This window comes from Schistocerca gregaria, chromosome 2, assembly GCF_023897955.1.
Source record: "Schistocerca gregaria isolate iqSchGreg1 chromosome 2, iqSchGreg1.2, whole genome shotgun sequence".
In the NCBI taxonomy this organism is placed as follows: Eukaryota; Metazoa; Arthropoda; class Insecta; order Orthoptera; family Acrididae; genus Schistocerca; species Schistocerca gregaria.
In genome coordinates, this window is record NC_064921.1 from 118,375,570 (window position 1) to 118,396,930 (window position 21,361).

The 21,361-nt window shown below is 42.1% G+C and overlaps 1 protein-coding gene and 1 non-coding gene across 2 annotated transcripts in view; both read right to left on the reverse strand.

Moving 5' to 3' along the window:
- LOC126335669 (uncharacterized) overlaps positions 1-21,361 on the reverse strand; it is an 812,396-nt gene that overhangs the window by 325,378 nt on the left and 465,657 nt on the right. The gene's annotated exons all lie outside the window — the stretch shown is intronic.
- Trnai-aau (transfer RNA isoleucine (anticodon AAU)) lies at positions 7,748-7,819 on the reverse strand. The gene has a single exon. It is a non-coding gene; the product is annotated as a tRNA-Ile (tRNA).

The window sequence follows — 21,361 nt, forward strand, 5'->3', positions numbered from 1 at the left end:
TGGGTTCCCAAGATCATTTTATAAGAAGTGGTGAAGCTTTGTCATCCATTGCTAACCAGCATGACGACTTTTCTAATAGCACAGGATCACAGACTTTACGAAGCGATGTACAGATTTATTAAATCACATGTTTTTTATCCCAGTCTTTGATCACAATATCAGTTCTTTAGACGATGACCGGTTTCGGTCAGTAATCACCATCCTCACATTTACAATATACAAATATATACACCCAGTGAGCAGTGTGTCTTTCAACATAATACAGCAATATGTATCACAACATACTATCATACAACCAGGGAAATGTACAGATAAAATACGGTACAACGTACCGTCTGTTATCTGTAGATTTCCCTTGTTGTATGATGGTATATTGTGATAAGTATTGCTGTATTACGCTGAAAGACACACTACTCACTAGGTGTATATATTTGTATATTGTAGATCTGAGGATGGTCATTACGGACTGAAACCGGTCTTCGTCTAAAGAATTGATATTGTGATCAAAGACTAGAATAAAACACATCTCACAGTATTGGATCACTGCGACTATGACGCAGTTGGTGGTACAAAATTCATTGTTGGTGCATACATCTCCATCTAAGACCAACATATCACTGACAAAGGACTGCACAGAAATATGCCGACACATTTCATTTTACAGTGGTTATATAGTATGAATCTGTCTATAGCTATGTACTGTGTACAGCATGTGTATGTGGGTATTAATGTGTGTGTGTACATTGTCTGTATCAACTGACTGTACAATGTAAACTTAAGGGCAATAAATTCAAATAAAGCTTGATTCAGTTACCTGCGTCCTTCTTGGTATTTGAAGAATAGTAGGGTAGAGAATTATTGAAGTAACAGACTAAAAGAGAAGAATGTGGCAACGCATGGTAAAGGCCGATGCCTCGAGTTGCAAAATACATTGCGGAGCGCGGAAGCGTGTAGCCAGCGTGCGTCAGACGCTCCTCCCACGCAGACGAGCTATCCCCCTGCGGCGCCCTTGCGAGCAGGAGCTGCAACCCGCGCAGCACCTCGACGACGGCTCCCGTTACCGTATCTTACGCCAGCCAGCAGAAATCTGGCCGACACTCCCTCCCCAGCCTCACCTGCTACAACTTTCCCGGGGATTCCACGTAACCTGCTTCCCGCTAAGCATCCTGTTCTCCCCTCCCGCTGGCTGTGCATATTTTCTCTGAATTTTCCACCCTCTTTACCTTTCTGCTTTCACAGAAGTTAATGTGGTTGGTGTATAAGTGATAAGCGGTAGAGCTGTTCTTATTTCGTTCACTGATGTCTCTTGTAACTACAGTGTATTAATGAAAATAAGAGTTGATAATTTACGGTCTTACCGCTGAAGTATCGAAAAACTTTTCGGTCTCTTAGATCTGATACAGCTCCCGCTCATCCAAGGCATTTTCTACAGCAAGGATCGTTACTTCAATGTCTTGAGGGTACTTACTTGATTCTTTACCTAAAAAAAAAAACAACGAATGTATTCAAAAAGTTAAGCGATAGGAAACAGATTTATTTACGATTTTCTCTTGGTGTTTTAACTATGTCCAAGTAGGCGAACACATCGCAAGCCACCTTGTGAAGCGTGGCAGTGGATTCTTTGTGTACTAATGTCACTTCTTCTCTTTCCAGTTCCAGTGAAATGGTGCGTAAGAAAGACGATTGTTAGTTATCCTCCTTGTCATCTCCAATCGCTCTAATTTTACCCTCATGGCGTGGCGTTTATGCCACACTATGGACCATTAGGCTATCCACTGCCCGTGTAACAGACGGCGAAACCGGTAAAGCGGTGAGAATAAGCTGAGTCTCCTATCAGATTTGACGCAATGATGCATAATGTCCAGCATTAGTAGTTAATGTTAAAATCTCTGACAATGCTTAAGATTGAACGCAGACTGTCTGTATAACTACAATTTCAGTGACAAAAAATCGATCAACAGAGATTAACAAAAGAAATAAATTAATGTTGCAAATGATAGACTTAACCGACCAATCATGAAAGTGTGAATTGGCGGAAGACAGTTAGGATAGTCCAGTACCGAGTCTAAGACCATCCTTCACGCAGGTAACATGTGTGCACTATAACTGGTTATTTCGTTTAGTTAAAAGTGAGTTTCACTATGTCTTGGTAAAAATTTTTGCCCACTCTAATATTGCCATCTAGAAGGTCAACGTGTAGGGGTCAGAAGAGCTAGATTTCACTTAAGAAAATAATCTAAGTATTGTTCTGAATAACGCTAAGGCTTGAACTTAGGAACATTTTGGTGCTCGAAGGGTTATAATCAGACTCCGTTACGGGGTTACTTATGAAAATGCATTTTCCTCATTTGGTTAATATAGGGATGATCGTGAAACGCATATTCTTCACTTTCATTAATTAAGAGTGATTACGAAAACGTATTTTTCTCACTTTTGGATTGAATTAATAAATGAGGTGCCATCCTATGCACTGGGTCTTTTTTTGTAGTATTCTAGTAGTATCCCAGGAAGCCACTTCAAAATCTATTGTCTTTAACTCACGTATTAGGAACCGCAGTCTGAGCAGAAGAAGTTCAATGAGGAAATCGAGACAGCTTTACAAGAGATGAGGGTAAGATACCACTACTTGGTCATCTACGGAAGAATCAAGTGCATTTTCTTAGAACCTACTTTAGTGATCATTCAGCCCCCTACAATCCGTCATTTGCAAACTACATCTTGCGCCGCCTCTGTGTCCGACAGAGCAATGCGTATACCGATTTCCATTCCGTTCGGATTATTCCTTCGTCGTGCGTCGTTTTTATTTTTCTCTTATATTGTATATGTTTCCGAATATCGAGAACAGTACGTCGGAAATTTTTGTTCAGTGGTTGGAGGGAGTGTCACGACCAACATACTGGAAATCCTGAGGGATGAGTGTGTGGGTCTGAAGTGTGTTTGGAGTTCACTTTTATACGGTTTGCTTAGCCTCCAGCGAAAACATTTCTCAATTCAGAATTTAACTACATGAAATTTCCTACGAACGGTCCTGTTTATTTTTCTGTAGGACGAATAATTTGCACGTAGCGAGCGGCAGAATATGAAACTCTCGAGCGTGGGTTTTTAAGGTGAGATATAACATTGCGGTTTGTGTAAACAACATCGGTAGGGGCAGATGAATCACCCTGCATAGGACTTGTGACAATTCGTGGTGCCCTTCTTTGTGTTTTTCCGAACTCCTCTGTTACTACTATCGTGGTAGGGGTGTCTCACACCTGAGCAGCAGACAGCGTCCGTGGATGTTTGGTAGAGCAGTGTTTGCTGCGCTGTGGTGACGCTCGGCAGAGAGTGCTGGGTCGGCGCGCCCCACGGTCGGAGCAGGGAGGGTGGGCCGTGCTGGCGTGCCGCCCCGCCCTCTGCTCTCCCCACGTGGGCTGCACGGGCCCCGTCCGCACTGCGGCACGGTGCGGCAGTCGAGCCAGCGTCGGCCGGTTTCCACACGGCCTGCCACCCCGCGGCACGCTGCTGGCTCTCATCTTTGTCAGCTTCACTCCTCTTCCCTGACACTAGCAAAATTGTGTCACCTCAAATTATGTGCCTTCTCGAGATACGAACCACGATTCCCGCTATCCTCGTTCGTTGTAGTACCATGTAGGAGGGACGTTCAATAGGTAACGCATCACGTTTTCTCCCTACGACGAACTTGTAGTCAGATATCGTCCAATATTCCCGCATCAGTTTCTACAGTTTCATGAAGTTCCGATAGGTGGCGACGCTTTATCTCCAAAGTGACGTCTGTAACGGAGCTGTCACTGAGTGTCTTTTGGAGACAAACCTGAGCATCGCAGATATAGGCGGTCGCAAAATGTCTGCGAAGGTCTGGTAGTGAACAAAAGCTGGATGAATCGCAGGGCGAGGCGTCTGTGCAACTCGGTTGCTCAGCAGGGTTCGAACACTCACGTGCCATCCGGTTGCATGTAGCTGTACCACCTGCACTGTTGGAATGTGTGGACACTCTCATTCGAGGTGATAGACATATCGCAGGCAAAGCCCTCGCTGTGCAAGTGGACGTCTCATATGGTAGTGCTGACACATTCGTCTACCAGTTGGGGTACTCAAAGCCGTATGCCCGCTGGTCTTCTCCCTGCCTAATAGAAGACCGTGAAGAGCAACAAAGGACCACAAGTGCGGAAATGCTTGCACTTTACACGGCAGATCGTGATAACTTTTCTCGAAAATCTTCACAGGCGATGAAACATTGGTTTCGTCACTTCGAACCGGAAACTAAAAGACAATCTATGGTGTGACGCCACACCCCCTCACCTCGTCCATCAGCCGGAAAAGCCATGACGCCGGCTGTATAGGACTCTGAAAGTGTTATTCTGTTTGATTCCCTAGCCGATGTTGCAACGATGAGCTCTACAGTGTACTGTGCTACCAGCGCGTTCATCGCCACAGAAATGAATATGAATTTCGTTTTCTCCATGACAACGCAAGGCATCACACAAGTTTTTTACCCTAGAGGAGCTGACAGAACTTTTTAGGACTATTCTTCTCATTCACCTAATAGCACGGATCTCGCAACTTCCGTCTCCCATCTACTCGTATTTGGCCCAGTGAAGGATGCACTTCGAAGGAAGCATTACGTGGATGATGCAGCAAGACGCTGGCTCCGGCGTCGATCAGTAGAGTGGTACCGGGCGGGAACACAGTCTCTTCCAGTGAGGTGGCGTAAGGCCGTCTCATTGAACGCAGTTTATGTTGATGGTTCAAATGGCTCTGATCACTGTGGGACTTAACTTCTGATGTCATCAGTCCCCTAGAACCTAGAACTAGTTAAACATAACTAACCTAGCGACATCGCACACATCCATGCCCGAAGCAATATTCGAACCTGCGACAGTAGCGGTCGCGCGGTTCCAAACTGTACTTCCCAGAACCGCTAGGCCACTCCGGCCGGCCTATTATGTTGAAAAACAGGGTTTTGTAGCCAAATGTGTCTGACGATTCCATTTGACGTCTACAGAGACTGCCAAGATAATATGGGTCACAGGTGTCTGCAACAACCATAAGATTTCTCTTTCTACCTCTAGTCAGCATGCAAATGTTGTTTACGTGCCAAGGAACATTAACAAGCATGATTACTTTCTTATATCTTTGTTCCTTACGAAGACATGAAACAGCCGAGAGAACAGACCTGATAATAAGATCCTACCAGGGGTATTCCGTCCAGTGAAGTTACCCAAATAATCACACGTGAGAGGCGTATCGTCTTCGAACTACGGGTAGGAAATGACAGTCAGACGGCGGTCAGCACACGGATTGCACAACCATGAACATCTGGTTGCAAAACTTCTTCAGGCTGCAACAGTCATTCACACAACATGCCAGGAATTTGAAAGGGATACGCCAATAATTTCTTCGGCGATGTTAACTTTCTATAGATGTTGTAGACGGGAATTTTTAGTACGTAACTTTAGGAAAAACTTTAAAATTTCATTTATTGTTGGTTTTCACCCCTGCCTCACTTCACAGTAAGGAATCTAATGTACTTGTTAAATTAAAAGTTCATTCACACTCTCTGTACATTAGTAACAATTGAAACAAGTGGCTTTTGATTTCGTTGTTAACCCTCGATTGCTAAATAGTCATAAAAATTTTGACTCAAGTAGGACTTTTTCACATAGTTTGGTATCTAACATACTATTAGTTAACTAATGAACAGCCCATAAATTACGACCGCCTTTCAATAGAAACTTTGCTATGGTTTAGTAGCAATAACCTTTGCACCCCTTTAGTGTTCTAGGATTTACAACACTGCATCTTAGAGTACCACATGTTCACTTACTATATTGCCGCTCCTGCTGTACGGCTTATTGTCTTAACGTCCTGCTTTACCAAGTAGAAAATTTTCTACTGAGATAACGAACCATAGGTATTGCCCTTGACTGTTAAGCTACAAATACTAATATGAAATAATGCAGTGAGTAATTGTAACGCAATTTATTTTCAGTGGACACACATCCGCGCTCTGATCGCTTGAATGCTTCTCATCTTACGACCGTAGTTTCACAAAATTGCATTTCCGACCGGTTATTATTTGTAAAACTTTACTTGATTCGACGATCCTTCCCTTGGATCTCATCTTACCATCAGTTTACCGCCACCTTTTTGTACATAAGGCAGTGCACTGCCTGCAGAATCCGAACAGTGTTTAGAGTAAAAGCGACGTTCACGACAATGTCATCAACTTTTCGACAGGAATCGTTCTCGCTGACGGACTGAAATGTACTTGAGTTTCACAAAACTTACGTTTTACCTAAATAGTCAGTGGAGTTTAACAAGCCGTGCGCCGCCTTCTTCAAAGAAGTGGCAGATCGGGCAAGGATCGCTACTAGCAGGATTTTACCGACAGCCAAGCCTTTTAAGTTCAGTATTAGCACAATGGAGAAATAGGGACTGAAATCGTTGGAAAAAGATAAAGATATAGTTTTCTTATGGGCCAACAAAGGGAATCCAATGGTTCCAGGTTGTATAATCAGCATAAAGCACACAAAGATGGTGTGGCAAAGACCTATTTATCGTTAGCTATAGAGTGTCCTACATACAATTGCACAAAATGCTTCACTAAATTATTAGCACCCATAGTCAGCCACGGTAGACACCATTTGAAGACCTCACAAATGTTAGTTGATATCAGAAATCAGATGTGGATAGGCTCAAGGAAAGTCTTGGTCAACCACGCTGTGACCTCTATTTTGATGAACGTACCAGTGAAAGATACATTAACACTACTGACTGCTCATTTCTCCCCTAATATTTTAAAATTATTTCGATACACCATGACGACCACTTGTCTGGAATAGGCCACGGGCCTTTATTAGGCATCATAATCAATGCTCACTATTACCTATGAACGTCAAAACTGTTGACTACATCAATTAAAAAAAGAAAGAAACAAATCTTTATTGTGCTCAAAAGAGCGAAGTATGGCATACTAAACTGAAAGAGCTGCTTTGAATTTTGTTTCTGCTAAACTCATTGTCATCTTCAGTTTACATCATAAATAGTGATTTCTCATAATTAATTCTCGCGGACAGTGAAGAATAAGCCTGTGTGTTTAAAGTCATTAGTTGTTGTTAATGAGAACTTCTTTCTCACAATTCGTATTTAACGACCTGATTGACTACGCTCAGTAGAAGATGGAAAGTATAAACAATCAGTTGCTTTAATCTATGGTCGTCAGCAGGAATAACAGCAAAAATCTATGATCACAAGTCATACGTAACTGCAAGTACAGGACTATTTCAGTGAAAGCGTACTGACTGAATTGGTACACGCAGCTTTGTACTAACCCAGAGATGAGTGATTAAAAAGTTTATTGCTAAGAAAAAACTGAGATACTAATTGAGCTGGCATTACAACATGTCAGCGAAACTACTTTTTTTGAAAAGCCATCGGCAAATGAAATCTGAACTGTACGGTTGAAACTCACCACCCACAATGAATAAATCATTTCATATGACACCCTGCAACGGTCTGAAGGGCAGAATTGTTTTTAAGGAAGTATCTGAACGTTCATATATGAATGTTCAGTTGTTTCAAGAGTTATGGGTGAGTGTTTCTAGTTGTAAACTAAGGGAAGTGTGGTGATTTGGACCACAATTGTAAAAAAATACGAGATAAAGTGGCACAATTTCAGAGACTGCACTGGTCTCATACAGATTTTGTTTTATGTTTACAGAGTGAAGCAGCGAGTGAAAAGTTGTACCAAGGCCGGGAATCGAACCCGGGCCTCCTGCTTATTAGGCAGGTACGCTAGCCGCTGAACCACCTTGACACTAATTATCACTCGCTGTTTCACTTTATAATGATAAAATCATGTCTCTATAAGACCGGTAAAATCTCTGAAATTTTGTGGTTTCATCTGATAAGTACTTGCTCCTGGGTTTCAGGCTGGATACCCCATTTACGTTCGATGCTGAGGTGCTATTCCAGAACATGAAGAGCCTCTGCAGTTCTGTTCATGTGTAAGGGGGGATTTTAAAGGAGCCTGGGGCGGCACTGAGAATTTGGATCGAGGATGGAGGCGCCCCAGGGTAATCCGGGCTGTGCCACGGCTGCTTAGCGGGTTGCGTACCTGCTTAATAATCAGGAGACCTGGGTTCAGTTCACCTGCCTTGGTACAAATTTTTACTCGCCGTCTCAGTCTATATGCATAAAAAATATGAGATCTAGCTTCCAAAGGTAATCTCAATAGCATTGCCTAATTCAGTGTGCCTTAAACCTCAGGGTACCCCCTCTCTCACGTTTGGCGGGGAATGTGGATTACTTCAGAAAAACTATTGATACCACTATTTTAATATACGGGATGCATGGAATTAGCTTGAAGCAGGCGGCGACTGACTCCGTTAGTCCCTGCAACAGACGCTAGTGTTTAATTGTCAGATATCGTGCATCCTCATTTTACCGAAGAACTCAATGATATAATGTACTTTGTGTTCATCTGAGTAGCTTACGTTAAACGCAGTACTCAGCTTGTAGCCCTAGTGGAACCTAGAGAGGAGCAACTTGTTGCTGCGGAGCCGTGGCGATCGATGCAACGAACGGCGAGACAAAAAGCCACTGGAGAGGTGCTCTCGAGTCGAGATACAAAAGAAAGTATTCGATACTCGTCAGACAACAAAATACGTCTCAGCAATATCTGGAGATAAATTATACGTGTACCGTTACTTACTGTTGATGGCACCATAGCTCTACTGCAAAATTATTTCCAGTCATTTGAACAATACAGCTCGTCATTTATATTTTATGCAGTTAGTGCTCACCTGAAGCACCTGAAAAACAAGACGTTACCGTCGAGAAGCAACATTGTTTATTAATTGTTGTTCAGTAAATAGAGTCATACGGAAACTTCTCGGTGTTCTTATCTTCTTTTTTTCACTTGCTTGAATCAAATAGGTGACGGAAATGCACTCCAACATGGCAGATGTAATGTAAATGTACAGGCAAATAAATTAACACAATTTCAGAAAAAATGTATGATACATTCAGTACGAATAGCTTCACAGGTAATCAAGTCAGTAATATGTTGGTCCACTTCTCACCCTTACGCAAGCAGTTATTAGGCTTGCAATTGACTGACGGAGTTGCTGTATGTCCTCCTGAGTGATATCGTGCCAAAGTCTGTCCCATTGGTGCATTAGATCTTCAAAATACAGCGCTGGTTGGAGGGACCTGCCCTTAATGCTCCAAATGTTCTCAGTTGCGGACAGATCCGATGACCACGCTGGCCAATGTAGGATTTGGCAAACACGAATACAAGCTCCAGAAATTCTCCTCGTGTGGGGCACACATTGTCTTCCTGAAATCCAAGCCCAGGATAGCTCGCTATGAAGGGCAACAGGAAAGGACGTATAATGTCGTCGACGCATTGCTGAACTGTAAGGGTGCAACTGATGACAACCAGAGTGGTCCTGCTACGAAGAGAAACGGCACCCCTGAAGATCAGTTGTGACTGACTGGTGGTATGGCGGGCGACAGTCAATTTGGTATCCCACTGCTATCTCAAGGGTTTCAACACTTCGCTGGTAATTGAGGGTCAGTTCGAAGTGGGAGTCACCGCTGAAGACGATTTTCTCCAGTCAATGAGATTCCAGGCAGAAGACGTGTCTGGAGACACCCCAGGGAGCGGTGAGATATCAACCGGACTGTCGCCGGCCAAACATCCCGACAGCTCAGAGTGACCATCTGATGTGTCTTTTGTTTTCGTAGCTGGACCCCTTAGATCGTCGTCCGCGGCACAACGACAATGTGCTACGCACTCCATTGTTGCCCTTCGTGGCAATTATCCTGAGCTTGCATTTCAGCAAGATAATGCCCGCCCGCATACGGCGAGAGTTTCTAGATCTTGTCCTCGTGTTTGCCTGACCCTGCCCTGACCGTCATGGTCACCAGGTCTATCCCCAATTGAGATCGGTTAGAGCGTTATGGGTATGGTCCAACAACGATCTCGGGAATCTGACCATCTATTGCACTACTTGGACAGAATTTGGCACTATTACCCTCAGGAGCACACTTGACAACTGTGTCAATCAATGCAGAGCCAAGCAGTTGCTTGCATAAGGACCAGAGTCGGACAAACGCGTTATTCATTTACTCAGTTTGTGAAGGTCTTTGTGCTGAATAAATCATTTCATATATCTGAAAATCTAATCATTTGGTTGTTTAATCCCGTAGATTGGTCGTTTTCTTCTTTTTTTAGAGTATATATGACAGAAATTCTTCTTTTTATACATAATGCTCCGAAAACATCTTAGAGTATTAAAGGTTTAAAAATGTTCAAATGTGTGTGAAATCTTATGGGACTCAACTGCTAAGGTCATCAGTCCCTAAGCTTACACACTAGTTAACCTAAATTATCCTAAGGACAAACACACACACACCCGTGCCCGAGGGAGGACTCGAACCTCCACCGGGACCAGCCGCACAGTCCATGACTGCAGCGCCCAAGCCAGCCGTGGTGGTCTCGCGGTTAAGGCGCTCAGTCCGGAACCGCGCGACTGCTGTGGTCGTAGATTCGAATCCTGGCTCGAGAATGGATGTGTGTGATGTCCTTACGTTAGTTAGGTTTAAGTAGTTCTAAGTTCTAGGGGACTGATGACCTCAGATGTCAAGTTTATTTTATTTTATTTTATTTATTTTTTTTATTTTTTTATTTTTTATTTTTTTTTTGTAGCTCCCAAGACCGCTCGGCTAATTCCACGCGGCGTATTAAAGGTTCTCGGGAGTTTACAAGAAGGGAACTCTCTGACAGTCCACTGTGTAGTAAATGAATAAAGATGGGGCGCTTGTTAAAGTAATCGGAATGGCTATTGTGTCAGTTTTGGTCACAAAACTGACAACAGTAGTTACATTAAAATATTATGTTTACACAAAAAACAACCATTGTTATAAAATGCTCAGAGGAGAAGTTCGTTTGCATTTTTGTCTGATAAACACGATGGAATCATTTCTTCAATTTCCTGAGAGTATGTGCGACCAGCCGACACGCGATAGATCGGACAGGTTTGTGCAAGTTTGTTGCGATGATGACAGACACCTCTCCCAACGACTCACCGCGCTTTTGTGCACTGCCAGGTAGAGAATCTGCAAGCACCTATGGATAACTGTTATGCTGTGGTTTCCCGCAAAAAGAAACTCAATTACAGTTCTCTTCTTGCAACACAGTCTTTTTACAGACGGCACTTTGAAGGATACGTATTACACCTCCACATATCAGAACTTCATGATAGGGACTGATGGCGGGAATAATCCACGATGCCCGACCACTTCCGCCTTTACTTAAACTGGCCGAGAAATGAGGGTGTTGCATTAATATACACCGATGTAAAAAGAATCGGAACACCAAGAAGGTGGTGTCGACTTAAATGAAAGTTAGTGAATGTGTTTCTACAACTAAAAGATGAAATCAATTGCAGGTTTGCGCCAGTCAAATAACAGTCGCGCTATTAGCGCCACTATGTTTCCTTTAAATACCAGCTGTAATAGTCGTAGGCACTAGTCACCTTTGACATTAGACATGGTAAGTTTATGTTAGTCGAGAATGCCTTTAAGGTGGAAAAGATCCCATTATGAACACTTCACCGAGTCAGAACAACGTCGTTTAATACAGCTACGAGAAGCTGGGATATTACATAAATATTTGGCAAGAGTAAAGCCACTGTACATGACTGCTGGCAGCGATGGTCACGGGAATGTATGTCGCAAGAAAACCAGGCTCCTGACGGCTACGTCACAGTACCGAGGACAACGATCGTTCTCGGTGTATGGCTCTGGTGCATTGTACTGTACCTGCAGCAGCAATCTGAGAAGCAGTTGGCACCACAGTGACACAACTAACTGTTACACTTGAAAGATAGCTCCGAGGCAGACGCCCTGTAGCGTGCATTCCACTGACTCCCAGACCACCGCCATTTGCGACTTACGTGGTGTCAAGCGAGAGCTCATAGGAGGGCAGGATGGAGATCTGTTGGGTTTTCTAATGTAAGGTGGTTCTGACTTGGTGCCAGTGATGGAAGTGTGTTGTTTGCAACATTTTTCCGAGTAGCTACCGAGTTGGCGAACACAGTGCTCTGCTGCTGCTGTCGTAAGCATGCTCATTGAAACACTGATATGTTATTTAATTTTTCGTTGTCATATGAGTAGTTCTTATCATGGAACACGAAGAAGTGTGAGTCCCTAAAAAACCCATTTTCACGGTGTAGTTACGTGTTATTATAAAGAGTTTTAGCTGATGTCAGTCATCTCCAGAATGATATTATTCTCATATCTATTATCAGGTTTGATCAGTTTAGTCTGCCTTGGGTAAAACATGTTATCACGAAAGATGTATAGACTTAATAACAGTGTTTTATTTAACTATTTAGTTTCACCAAGCGCTTATGACACGACCTTTAAAACACTGTACCATGTTTTGAAGTCAGTCAGCAGAATCTACAGCTTCAGATATGTTGGTATACTCTTCTTCGACTTCCTCTCACGTAATCTTCAGAAGTTTATTGTCGTAGGGGAGTGTGTTGTATCTTGGATCACTTTTCAGTTCTCTCTGTAATAGAGGTTTTATATATTCTCACATTCAATTTTGGAATGATAGCATTCAATTTATTCGTGTTGCACTCTCTTTCTGAAATTACAAAGCCAACACCGAGAAAGTGGAATTTTTTCAAATGCGTGGACCTGTTCCACGATACAACATTGTTATGTACTTACGAAGAAATTCAAATATTAAAGTGTTGCAGTCTAGAAAGCCTTCTCAGTATTGTATTAGATTTTCTACGTTATACATTATTACTCTACTACCCAAAAATAATCACTAAGTGAAATCAAATTGAGTAGAAGTATTATCAAAATCATTTACAGCTTAAAAACACTTTCAAATAGGAGCTGTTGGTAAGCAATGCAAATTCCAATCTTCAAGAGAGGGAAAATTTTTAAGACATTAAAGACACTCAATTCATTTGCAACTATCACGTGTTCCATAGTAGGACCCTCCTTCGTTCCGAGCTGCATGGTGCTCGACCGATGAAGTATGGCTTAGCCGTCCACACGTTATGTAACTATTTTTAAAAATGTACAAAATTCTCCTCGACATAAACTTCTCTAAGTAAAGAATTAACGATATCTTCCAAGTAGATTATACAGAGCTTAAATACTGTGAGGGTGTGCTGGAAAGTAATGCCTCTGATTTTTTATCTACAAACTCTTAAATTTTTTAAATAAAGCAAATTAATTCCATATGTTTATTTTTCAAGTCTGCAAATTTATTCCTGAATACAGTCACCATTGCGAAGAACACATTTCTCCTAATGAGAAACCACTTTGTTCATACTGTTACTGTTGAGTGTTTGCTACGACCTGGCTTCCGCTTGCACCTCTTCATCACTATCAAATTGAAGTCCTGGAAGGAGTTCTGTAAGTTTTCTGAACAGATGAAAATCGCATGGGGCCAAGTCGAGATTGTATGGAGGATGCTCAATGACAGTGAAATTCAACCCAAGGCGTCGGATTGTTGCAGACATCGTAGCGCTCGTTTGTGGCCTGGCATTAGGAGAAAGTGCTCTATGTGTCGATGAAATTGTAGAACTCAAATACCCAATTGTAGCACGCTGCTTCTGACGCTGTGAGATATTTACATCACACACCACCATGTTACACGCTACAGTCCGCATCCCTAGCCCTGTAGCGGCGAAGGGATGTGACTTGCGTCAGCGAAGTGGGAAAGGTTATTACGTAACACGCGTGACATGTGAACCTCAACAGATATCTAAAAAAGGAATAAAAAGTTCGGAGGCGTTCCTTTTCATCACGTACTGATAGAACTCGTAATATTTAAAAAACCTCGTGTCTCATAACAAAAAAAAAAAACAGTAAAAATGTGCCTGAAACTTCTTATGGCTATCTCTAGTGAGAAATTCTTCATGTGATTCAAGAACGTCATGTTTTCCTAGGTATTGTATCCCTCAGTTACAATACTATCTCCTACTAATAGACCTTTTGGCTCTTCCGTATGTAGCCTCCCTTGTTATCCAAAAGCTATGCCACATAGTTATGAAAGCTGGCCGCCCTACCAAAAATTATGTCTAAGTCTGTGTGGAGGAACAATCGCAGCAATTAGATTGTAGATAACAGAACGTCTCCTCTGTATTCTTTAATAATCGAACACCAGTATCCATGCTCCACTACATGTGTAGCATTTTTCTACAGGTTGACTCTTACATAAAAGGTAACATTAACCATCCACGTTTTACTTTGCTATTTATTTATTTAAATAGCGCAGTTACCGATTCCGAACCGACAGGTTCGTCCTCGGACTGATAGTTCACGTCCAGATACATTTTACGTTAGGTTGTACTTGTTGTTTTCCCAAATGATTAAATTTCCTTTGGGATTGCGGTATTCTACAAGATGTGGGAATGTCTTTTCAAATGTAATTGTGCCTTCAACGATTTTAAATTATGTAAACACATTATTAAAGTGAAGATGTTTTGGCTACTTTCATTCACCTGTTTTCCAATTTAAAGTAAACCTACAAAACCAAAGTAAAGCTACAACAACATCCAGACACTAACCTAATATGAAATAGCAAATGTTATATAATAGTGAGTTATATTTAACAACTTGCTTTGTTATACAGTACCTTCAACTAGCTATATCTATAAAAAATCAATATAATGTCCACTCTTGTAATATTTATTTATGTAAATCTCTCCAGAATCATTTACTTTGCTTCCGATGTATACCATAATATTTGCATGTGTAAACAGTTTATCATTTAAGTATGTACATCTGTCCCTTCTCATTTAATTTGGTTTCATGCATAAAATAATATTTATATAATATCACTTCTATAACACTGTACAACAAACTGACTGCTTCATTTGTTTATCTCAATTTTAATCAGTTCTCTTTTACTATAAATAGTAAGTGATGGAACATTAGTAATTTGTAAATTACTATTGATACTTACATGTATATATCGAAATATCTCTGAGAGTGGAAGTCTTTTGTATTGTTATGGTTGCGATATCACCGTCTTTGTATTCATACTTTCATGTGGTGAAACTTCTTTATATGAGAGTCGTACTTTTAAATTAAATGTTTACAAATACGCAAAAAGTGCATCATGCTGCTTGATCAAACGCAGTCAGCAGTGGAACGTAATGTCGGGCATTTTTCAACGTAAGTAACCAAAACAGTCTCAGTTTAAGAATTTGTTACCCCACTTAAAATCGTCGTGAGGCACAATTACAGTTAAAGAGACGTGGCCTCCCATCTTTTAGGGCACCACCACTCCAAGGAAATTTCGTCATTTGGGAAAACTAAAAGTGAAAGCTAATGTAAAAATGTTTCTTAAGATGAACTAGCCGTCTGAGGATCAACCTCTCGGTTCGGAAAGGACAACAGCGATATTTAAACAAATAAATGGCATTGTAAAAACGTGTCAGCTACTGTTATCCTTCAAATAAGAGTCAACGTACATTTTTACTCAGCCACGGGCTCAGAATATCAGTTTTGGATAAAGTGGCGTCAGGTTGTTTGTGCACATTTTGATCCAAACCAGTTCCTAGTTGGTAGAAAACTTGTAGGTAGGTACAAGGAATAAGATTTTAGTTTCATAAAAAGAAGTCGTATGTTTGTTTGTGAGACTATTCAGCACCAGCAGCATCATCAATTCGCGATATGTAATGTTGCATATTCAAATGGCTCTGAGCACTATGGGACTTAACTTCTGTGGTCATCAGTCCTCTAGAACTTAGAACTACTTACACCTAATTAACCTAAGGACATCATACACATCCATGAGCGAGGCAGGATTCGAACCTGCAACCGTAGCGGTTGCGCGGTTCCAGACTATAGTGCCTAAAACCGCTCGGCCACTCTGGCCAGTTGTTGCATCTGTGCTCATTCTGAAATAAATAAACATTTGAGTAAGAATGTTGCCATGAAAATGTAATCAGCATCTGTTAATCTTCCACATAACAGCTGATTGCTCGTGTAATTGAAAAGTAGACGTTATGTGCTAAGTAGAAGATTAGCCTCAGGAACACTCACCAAAGTGAGTGTTAATATGAGCGCATTGAGGTTCGTATATCATTATGACCAACATAATGGTCAAACAAAAAAGCTAATGCCGTGCTTAACATAAATTTATGTCGGCCACAAACACGGAAGGTCGTTCACCGCCGCGTAATTGCTCAACTTGTGTCCGGCCTTCATTTTGCAGTCGGGCCGTTACTAGAGCCTGCGCGCCTACACTGCCCTCGAGCGGTTTATAATTACTTCGTTCGCATAGTTGGCCCATTACGGCTATAAAATTCTTGTGTACGCCGGGCGGTCAGAGGGGATCCACTGCCGGTGGGATTTAATATTCCATTACGTCTTGCACTGTCCGCCCAGAAATTCCCGAGCCATAACTCAAAGGCAACAATGGGCTGCGGTGGGGGTGTCAGAACAATACGTCGCCTTAAAAGTTCATTACGTCCATTATGACTGAAGTTTCAAGAAGTAGCCCTAAATAAATGACTGCTTAGAGAAGTGTTTCGAGGGCTCACTGCAGCCTGCAGGAGGCAGCGGAGGGAAATTTTCTGGTCGCGCTACACAAAAAAGGTGGGTAATGATTCACAGAGATCCGAGGTCGTCGTACGGAAGAGGGATCAGGACACAAAAGACTGCGGAACACAGTGTCTGAGAAAAATTCCAGGAATTATTGAAGCGAATTTCTTGTTGCCTCTTTGTAGCGTTTCGCCCTGTTACCGAGTAAAATCGCTGGGTATGTATCAAGAAAGAACTCTAGTACTTAATTTACACATTTATTTTGAATTCTTGGAAGGAATGTAAAGACACTATCTGTCATGAGTCTGTGAACTGTCGAGTAATACCCAAAAGAGAACAAGGGAAACATTTAGAGAGTAGCTGACGGAGAGTGTCTTGGCGATTATTCGTTAAAAATATGCTGTACTATATGTTAACATATGTTAAAAGATTATAAATTTTAGAGACGGCTCATCCTGTTTTACTGGAGTATGTTGAATTACCTACCACTGCCAATTCAGTATTACACGGTCCTGTCACATCAGTGGTTGAAAATAAATAAATTGCCAGGTCCTGATGGGGTTCCAATTCGGTTTTACAAAGAGTACTCTACTGCATTGGCTCCTTACTTAGTTTGAATTTATCGCGAATCTCTTGCCCAACGTAAAGTCCCGAGCGACTGGAAAAAAGCACAGGTGACGCCTGTGTATTAGAAGGGTAAAAGGAGGGATCCTCAAAATTACAGACCAATAACCTTAATATCGGTTTGTTGCAGGATTCTGGACCATATTCTCAGTTCGAATATAATGAATTTCGTTGTGACAGAAGTTGCTGTCCATGCATCAACACGGCTTTAGAAAGCATCGCTCCTGCGAAACGAAACTCGCCCTTTTTTCACATGATATCTTGCGAACCATGGAAGAAGGGTATCATACGGATGCCATATTCCTTGACTTCCGGAAAGCGTTTGACTCGGTGCCCCACTGCAGACTCCTAACTAAGGTACGAGCATGTGGGAGTTGTTCCCAAGTATGAGAGTGGCTCTTAGACTTCTTAAATAATAGGACCCAGTACGTTGTCCTCGATGGTGAGTGTTCATACGAGGTGAGGGTATCATCTGGAGTTCCCCAGGGAAGTGTGGTAGGTCCGCTGTTGTCTTCTATCTACATAAATGATCTTTAGGATAGGGTGGATAGCAATGTGCGTCTGATAGCTGAGGATGCTGTGGTGTACGGGAAGGTGTCGTCGTTGAGTGACTGTAGGAGGATACAAGATGACTTGGACAGGATTTTTGGTTGGTGTAAAGAAGGGCAGCTAACTCTAAATATAGATAAATGTAAATTAATGCAGATGAATACGAAAAAGAATCTTTTAATCTTTGAATACTCCATTAGTAGTGTAGCGCTTGACGCAGTCACGTCTATTAAATATTTGGGCGTAAAATTGCAGAGAGATATGAAGTGGGACAAGCATTTAATGGCAGTTGTGGGGAAGGCGGATAGTCGTCTTCGGTTCATCAGTAGAATTTTGGGAAGATGTGTAAAGGAGGCCGCTTATAAAACTCTAATACTACCTATTCTTGAGTACTGCTCGACCGTTTGGGATCCCTATCAGGTCGGATTGAGGGAGGACATAGAAGCAATCCAGTGGCGGGCTGCTAGATTTCTTACTGATAAGTTTGATCATCACGCGAGTGTTACGGAAATGCTTCAGGAAGTCGGGTGGGAGGCGTTCTTTTCGTGAATCGCTAATGAGGAAATTTAGAGAACCAGCATTTGAGACTGACTGCAGTACAATTTTACCGCCGCCAACTTACATTTCACGGAAAGACCACAAAGATAACAAAAGAGAAATTAGGGCTCGTACAGAGGCATATAGGCAGTCATTTTCCCCTCCTCCTGTTTGGGAGTGGAACAGGGAGAGATGATGCTAGTTGTGGTACGAGGTACCCTCCGACACGCACCGTATGGTGGATCGCGGAGTATGTATGTAGATGTAGATGTAGTGGGACAAAGTGGCAAAAGCGAGAGTAATCATCTTTTCCATCGCCGACGTGCCGAGAGAGAGTCAGTGACATCTGGAACGTAAGGAAAGGGATGTAGAGCCATGGCAACTCCAATGCCGTGGTCAGATGCGCTAGGTTTCTCGATTGAGGATCCATCGCGGAAACAGCCCGATCGAGGCTCCCTAAACCTAAGGAGCCCGGTGGCCAGGCGAAGACGGTAAAAACATCCTGCTCATAAGCTGTGAGTTGTGTGACACTTTACATCGTCCTGTTAGTAGATGTCATATTCCCAAGGAGAGAAGCATACTTATGTTGACCCACTGTGCCTTCCACATTGACGAGATCACCCAGAGATTGCTCCAAAATGTTCCCCACACCGTAAAGCTTATTCCTCCGGCCTGGACCTTTCTGGCGATCGTTGCAGGGCCCTGTACGCCAATGGCCATCTTTCAATGGAGCATAGGACGTTACTATTGTGAAAAGGCCACCAGTTGCGACTCAGTGGGCGTGTAGCAGCAGTACTAGGGTGCAAATTCCGGCCTTTGTCTCCACGAACAGTAGGCACCATGGTACATGAAGCATATTCTTGCTGCGGAGGCCCATATGCAACCGAACAGTAGTTGAGGAGACGCTCTTGGTAGCCGCTTAATTAATTTGGGAGGTCAATTGCTCAGAAGTTACGCTACTATCCTCCAGTAAATTGTCCTCGCAGCCGTTGTTAACCCCTCTCATCTATGGGCCGTGCTGCATCTAAGTGCTGGCCAGAGTAATCGAGTGGTTCTAGGCGCTACACTCTGCAACCGCACGACCGCTAGGGTCACAGGTTCGAATCCTGCCTCGGGCATGGATGTGTGTGATGTCCTTAGGTTAGTTCGGTTTAAGTAGTTCTAAGTTCTAGGGGACCGAAGAACAGGCCAGCACATGAGCTCCTTTGAGACACAGAGTGGCCGAACGGTTCTGGCGCTTCAGTCTGAAACCGCGCGACCACTACGGTCGCAGGTTCGAATCCTGACTCGGGCATGGATGTGTGCGATGTCCTTTGGTTGGTTAGGTTTAAGTAGTTCTAAGTTGTAGGGGACTGATGACCTTAGAAGTTATGTCTCATAGTGCTCAGAGCCATTTGAACCATTTTTTTGCACCTAAGTAGGCTCGGCGCCTGTTTTGGATAACGCCGCTTTGCCATGCCCACTATAATTTAACCACAGTGCCCTACTAACAGTTTACAAACTTAGCTGTTTCGGTAGTGCTTTCATTCTTCACTCGACAGGCAGTGATCAAACAACGTTTCCAAGTTACGACAGTTACACAATTTACCTACTTCCCACTCCCAGTGCTGCCACCTGGCATTTGTGGGAGATGATTGCACATTGACGTCGAACAGTGGTGGTGATCACATTTAATGTCGCTGGACCTTATAGAAGTACGGAAGGTAGACCTCAATAATTCACGCTGTTGAGCTAGGTTTGTAACACCATGTCTCTAAGGCTCTACTGATTTATTTTGCCTTTGTTTTGGTTTAATGTTATAACATTGGGTATCTGTAATGGTTATAAGACTGAATCTATATCATGAGAGTGTTTATTATTCTCTGTGTAAAAAACTTTGATGTCATGGTTTGATTCTATGCAATGTAGTGTATCTGTCATTTAAATTCTTTGTCTCAATTGGAGGGAGACAAAACTTACTGTATATATTTGGAATTTATTTAAATAATTTTCTGTAGAACTACCAATATATGCAAATGTTCTGTTTTATTTAAAATGTTTGTTTGCTGTTATGTAAACTTGTAACCTTCTCTTAGGATTCTTAGTTATTCTGAGTATAAGAGGTAGTGTGGTTCCCCTCGGGAACGGAACTTAGTAGCGCGCAAGTTGTGGTTGGCCTAGGTAGAAAAGGTGGAACAAGAGTCAGTCGGGGACGAGCTACCAAACTGTGCACTGCCATGTAAAACTTGTATATTGTGCTGGTTCTGAGAGAGGCTTTTCCTGCCGCTTTCCAATGCCTCGGATGGGTGGAGAAAGAGATGGAACTATTCCGAAATTGGCATCTATCATCGCCACCAAGAAATGACAGAGTCCAGCAATTTTGCCTGCAAATCCACCTACCAAAATGCAGTTGTCACCACATTGCGTCATTACTGTAACGGAATACTATAACAATGTACAGTGAAGGATCAGCTTATTGGATGCGTTAGTGTGCTAAAATATAAGGTAACTTATAATTGAATTCATGTACCTACCTTGATTTTTTCCCTATCACAACACCTCTCAGGTTCCTCTCCATTTGAACTATGATTACCGAGTGTCCTAGTTACTGGAAAAAATGAAAGCCTCAAAGCCAAACAGTTAATTAAATAATGTTGTTTGATGTATGGTAAGAAGGGAGTATTCAGATTTACTGTGGATTTAGTGAAACAGTCCAATTTAAAGTTTTGTGGAGTTTCAAAGTCACCTATTTAATCATTTACTTGAAAGTAGAAGACTATGGTCATAAAGACAATTTGCTGTTTGGTTTAAAGATAAAAAATTCTTCAAACTGAGGCTTATAAAGTTTTGCTTAGTTAATGATCATAGTGCTGCCTGTAGTAAAATTATAAAAGGTGAGTCAGTTTCTTACAAATTTGTCAATATTGTGTCTCACTGCAGTAAAAGTCGTGAATTGCAATTGTGGAAAGTTATATACTCATACTTGCTAACCACTTGTTTCTTTTGGGCATTGAAAGTGCTTATTAATAGTGTAATAAGATCCACAGGTCATCCTTTATCACTATTTCCACTATTTATG